Genomic DNA, 6281 nt, shown 5'->3' with positions numbered 1-6281 from the left:
ATCCAAAGGGACTGTATTTAAATACTCGGATACTTGGAATTTACTTACAGATACCAGCCACTTGAGGCATCAATGTAATTTATTCATTCACAGTCCCAGCATTTATTATTCAACCCTCGTTGCTCCTGAACTGAGGATGCAGTTAGGAATCAACAAAACTCCAACTTCATGTGGTTCTGATGTTAGTCTCAAAGTTGACAAACACTCCAGACATAACCTCTTGAACATCACCTGAATGTGCTTTTATCCTTCTCTTTGTCAACTTAAACATTTGACTAACTGTGTTCCACGAAAAGGCAAACTGCTCATTTTCAAGTTCGATTGGCCACAAAAAAAACTCTCAGGTTGGTGAAAAAAAGCTTTCCCTCTCGCTCCTTCCTTCCTTCCTTCCCACATCTAGTTCTCTGACCCGTCTGGCTGTCTTCCTGATTACATTTGATCTTTGTTGTCGCCTTCTCCTAGCTAACAATTACCTGTTCTATATTATCCTTGATGTCTCGTTTTCACACCTTACCCTTCCATATCTCTGTCGCCTTTTTCCCTCTCCCATGACTCTCAGTCCGAAGGGTCTTGACCTGAAGCAACACCCATTCTTTCGAGCCAGAGTTGCTGCCTGTCCCGCTGAGTTACTCTAGCATTTTGTAGCTACCTTATCACCCATGTGGATTTATTAACACTTCTCTGACATTTTGGATTCAAAATGTTTATAGTAAAAACATTTCTGGAGATTAAAGTTTTAGTTTAACTGATCCCTATATAAAGTGATAATTACCAGTGATAATATGTTTTACTTTATATGGAACAGCACAGGAAGGGGCCCTTGTGCTGAACATGATGCCCAGTTAATGTAGTATAATGTGGATAAATGTGAGGTTATCCATTTTGGGGGCAAAAACAGGAAAGCAGACTATTATCTAAATGGTGGCCGATTGGGAAAGGGGGAAATGTAGCGAGACCTGTGTGTCATTGAAGGTAGGCATGCAGGTGCAGCAGGCAGTAAAGAAAGCGAATGGTATGTTAGCTTTCATTGCAAAAGGATTTGAGTATAGGAGCAGAGAGGTTCTACTGCAGTTGTACAGGGTCTTGGTGAGACCACACCTGGAGTATTGCATACAGTTTTGGTCTCCAAATCTGAGGAAGGACATTATTGCCATAGAGGGAGTGCATAGACGGTTCACCAGACTGATTCCTGGGATGTCAGGACTGTCTTATGAAGAAAGACTGGATAGACTTGGTTTATACTCTCTAGAATTTAGGAGATTGAGAGGGGATCTTATAGAAACTTACAAAATTCTTAAGGGGTTGGACAGGCTAGATGCAGGAAGATTGTTCCTGATGTTAGGGAAGTCCAGGACAAGGGGTCACAGCTTAAGGATAAGGGGGAAATCCTTTAAAACCGAGATGAGAAGAACTTTTTTCACACAGAGAGTGGTGAATCTCTGGACTCTCTGCCACAGAGGGTAGTTGAGGCCAGTTCATTGGCTATATTTAAGAGGGAGTTAGATGTGGCCCTTGTGGCTAAGGGGATCAGGGGGTATGGAGAGAAGGCAGGTACGGGATACTGAGTTGGATGATCAGCCATGATCATATTGAATGGCGGTGCAGGCTCGAAGGGCCGAATGGCCTACTCCTGCACCTAATTTCTATGTTTCTATGTTAAGCTGATGTCCTCGTCCTGTTCAACACCACATAGTCTACGATGGCGATGCAAGAAACTGCAGTTTGTTTTTTGCTCAAGATCCCAGCAACGTACTGTAGATGCCGCTTTACCCACTGAGTTTGGGATTGCCTCCAGCAATTTGTTTTTGGTGACACATAATCTAAATTCTTGGCCACTTTAAACCATAGAAGATGGAATTTTTTTTTTTAAACTACAGATGAATGGAAAGACCCTGATGATTGCATAATCATATCTTTAATGATGTCTGAGCCTTTTTGATCAGATTATTAAAAACATTAAATGCATTATTCCATCCATATGTGTATTTATGGAGCACGTCCAATCAGCCATGGAGCTTGGGCCTGAATCTCCTGTCACCTGTTAATTAATCCTCTGTCCTGCTCTATTCTAATATAGAACATGGATCAGAACAGCTCAGGATTGGGCCCTTCGGCCCACAATGTTTGTGCTGAATATGATGTTATGTTATCTGCCTGTACATGATCCATATCCCTCTATTGCCTGCTCTGCCATGTGCCAACTAAAAGCCTCCCAAATGCCTCGGTTGTATCTGCCTCCACCACCACCATCCCAGCCAATGTGTTCCAGGCTCCCATTACACTCGGTATAAAAAATACTTGCCCCGCACATCTCCATTAAACTTTTCCCCTCTCACCTTACAGCTGTGTCCTCCAGTGTTGGGTATTTCCACCCTGAGAGAAAGGCTTTGACTGTCTATCCTATCTATGCCTCTCATAGTTTTCTATACTTCTATCTAGTCCCCCATCAATCTCTGACATTCCAGATTTCTGTCCTGAGCTGCCTCCATTGTCAGAGTGAGGCCCAACGCAAGTTGGAGGAACATATTTTGCTTGGGCAGCTTACACCCCAGCGGTATCCAGGTCTATCCACCCTTTCCCTGTAGCTGAACCCCTCTAATCTAGGCAGCTTTCTGGTAAACCTCTCCATCCTCTCCCAAGCCTCCACTTCTCTGCTGTAATGGGGCGACCAGATCTGCACGTAATACTCCAAATGTGGACTAACCAAAGTCCTATAGAGCTGCATCATGACTTCCTGACTCTTTTATTCAATGCCCCTAGCAATGAAGGCAAGCATACCATTTGCCTTCTTTACCACCCTATCTATTTGTGCTGCCACCTTCAGTGAGCTATTCAACTTGGGCTCTGTATTTCAATGCTGCTCCAAGTCTTGCCATTAACTGTATACTCTCTGCATACATTCAACCTCCCAAAATGCAATACCTCCCATTTGCTCAGGTTAAATTCCATCTGCCCAATTATCTCAAGCTATTAACCTAATTTGAAAGGCCATTAATTATTTTGATCCATTTTTCGAATAGGAAGTCTCTATATTCTGCAATGCTTGCATAACTTTCCAGAATCTTGGTACCATCTACAGAATGCAAGTGGTAATTCTAAGATCATAAGACCTAGGCGCAGAATTAGGCTATTCGGCCAATCTAGTCTGTATTGATCAGTCTGACGAAGGGTCTCGACCCTAAATGTCACCCATTCCTTCTCTCCAGAGATGCTGCCTGTCCCACTGGGTTACTCCAGCTTTTTGTGTCTAACTGTATTGATCATGGCTGATCTATTTTTGCCTCTCAACTACATTCTCCCGCCTTCTCCCTGTAACCTTTCACACCCTTGCTAATCCAGAACCTATTAATCCCTGCTTTGAAAAACCCAATGACTTGGGTAATAGATATTACCATAGGGAGCAGGTTCACCTGAACTGTACAGAGTTGTATCTGGCTTGTGTGTGCTCGAGTGCAGAAGGGTTTGAGGTGATTGAACAGAGGTACTTGTGATTACTTAAGATTAAAGTTAGGCCATTTGCACTGAAATCAGGAAGCAATCTTTCCATTGGAAAAAATGTAATTCACTTCCTCAAAGCTTTTGACTGAGGGCTTAATGGAAATATTTAAGACTAAGATTGATAGATTTGTGTTACTTGAGGATAACAAGGGATAAGGAGCAAAGTTAGGTAACTGGCATTGAGATACTAATCACCCATTATCTAATTGAAAAGCAGACCAGTTCCAGATGTATAGTCATTCCTATGTTCGTGCAAATGCGAATTTGAGTCAAGAGTCTGATTAAATGTTCATTACATCAAAGCAGCTGCAACAACATTCAAAAGGATTGATCGAGGTAGGTCGAAGCCATTTGTTTGATAATTCCTTCACCCACCCAGCTTAAAAATCTGACCGTCCCACCACTGTGTATAGATGAGTCCTCTGTGACCAGCTGTCGTTTGCACTACAGCAACTTGTCAAAACTTCTCAATCCCACAAACTCCTCACAGAGCCAGGGCAGCGGATGCATGGGAATAATGTCGGACAAGGAAATTGGGATAATGGAAAGGTGTTCAAATTGGCCGGGGATGGCTCGTGGAGTTCCACTGAGATCTGTATTGTGGGCGGCACAGTGGCAGAGCAGGTAGACCCAGGTTTGATCCTGACCTTGGCTACTGTCTGTGTGGAGTTTCCACGTTCTTCCTGTGACTGCGTACATTTCCTATGGGTGCTCTGCTTTCATCCCACATTCCAATGACGTCTGGATTTGTAGGTCAATGGGCCTCTGTAAATTGCTTCCAGTGGGTTGGGAGTGGATGAGAAAGTGACGGGTGGCCGATGATCACTGTGGCCTAGGTGGGCCATAGGGCTGTATCTTTCAATTCATCAATTTGATCAACAACTTAGACGGCTGAGTGGAAAGTCATGGACACAAGCTTACTGAGAGTGTAAATTATGTGGATGAGAGCATCAAATTACAAATACACTGAATGGGAAGGCCACAGACCAATGAATATCTGTGTATAGAAGAAGGAAGGCATATGGTTTGGGTTGGGGGAAAAAATGGGTCCGAGCTCTTTGTATATGGTGAAAAACCAGAACCAATGTGTGCTCAAAAATATTAAGGTCAGTAAGTGGCATGGACAAGTACAACGTTAATCAAAGTCTAACGGAATGCTGGCCGTTATGGGACTGGTGGGTAGGGAGGTTGAGCTCATTTTACCATTAGTCAAAGTACAGCAAGAATTGTACCGTCACTTCTGGGCACTTGTGAAAGATTTTTGTATTGACCAACGATAAGAGGGGGAATAGGTGGCTAATTAAAACTTGAAATAAAATTTGTAAATGCTGGACATGAGAATCAAAGATACAAACTGGCGGTGCTGCAAATTGGAAATGAAAACAGAAAATATTGGAAGCACTCAGTGGAGCAGCCAGCAGCTGAGGAAAGAGAAACAGCTAATGTTTCAGCTTCAAGACCCTCCCTCAGAACTGGGAAAGAAATAAAATGAGATTTAAAGCAGAGCTGATGGGAGAGAGATGGATAAAAGAAAGGGAATATATCTGATATGGTGAATTGAGGTTGTCAGGGGTAATAACTATAGATGATTGTGTTTAAGAAGGAACTGCAGATGCTGGAAAATCGAAGGTACACAAAAATGCTGGAGAAACTCAGCGGGTACAGCAGCATCTATGGAGCGAAGGAAATAGGCAACATTTCGGGCCAAAACCCTTCTTCAGACTGAAGAAGGGTTTCGGCCCGAAACGTTGCCTATTTCCTTCGCTCCATAGATGCTGCTGCACCCGCTGAGTTTCTCCAGCATTTTTGTGTAACTATAGATGATTGTTGCGTTAAGGGGGGGGAGGAGTTGGGGCCAGTGGACATGAATAAAAGAACAAGTTATGCTATGAAATTAATACCGTTACAGAGATGGAACATCAAAAAATGAATGTAAAACAGAGCGTGGTGGAGGGCAGCTTGGTTCTTGTTAACTGAGCGTCCATATTGGAGATGGACCTACTGTAGAACTGGTCGCTTCTGATAGAAATGGAGAAAGAAAGTTGCCTGAAATTATTGAATGTTTCAACCTGTTCTTGCCCTACCTACTCAAATTATTCCTTCCTATCTTGCTCCGCATTCTTTCTCACCTCTTCTAAAAGGCTGTAATGTGGCCAAACGTATAATGAGGTGTTATTCCTCAAGTTAACATTTAGCCTTGCTGTGAAACTCTCATCATTACAGCAGATATAACAGACTGGGAGAATGGATCTGTCATATGGATGGGAGGTCGCTGTGGGTCCTTAGGTTTTTAATGGATTCCATCCCCTAGGATAAATCAGAGAGACCCAGAAAGGGAAGGAAAGTGCCAGAGATGGAGCATTTGAAGGTGAGAGAACAGGGTGGAAATTGACAGCAAAAGAATGGAATTTCGGATTGCAGGAAGCAACAGCTCCAATACAGTTGTTGATGTACTGGTAAAAGATTTGATGGACGTGACTGGTTTAGGACTGAAGTCTTAGAGTTTCTTGTGTCCTCCAAAAAGATAATGAGAGTTCTGATAGTTACAGCATTGATCTGGAGAAAATCATTGTAGGCGATAGAGAAGTTGTTGAATGAGTTTGTTCGTGGATGGGAAGTGATTGGGATTCCCTGCTTGAGGAGGCAGTGCAGATCTTTCATGGTGGGCGATGGAGGTTAAGAGGGATCGTAAAGATGAGCTAGTTGGGACCAGGAAATTGGAAACTGTCAAAGTGACAGAGGCTATCAGAAGTGTCAGAAATCTAAATGGAAAGGGTATGAAC

Source organism: Leucoraja erinacea, chromosome 19 (genome assembly GCF_028641065.1).
Source record: "Leucoraja erinacea ecotype New England chromosome 19, Leri_hhj_1, whole genome shotgun sequence".
In the NCBI taxonomy this organism is placed as follows: Eukaryota; Metazoa; Chordata; class Chondrichthyes; order Rajiformes; family Rajidae; genus Leucoraja; species Leucoraja erinaceus.
Note: the sequence above shows the minus strand (reverse complement) of the source record.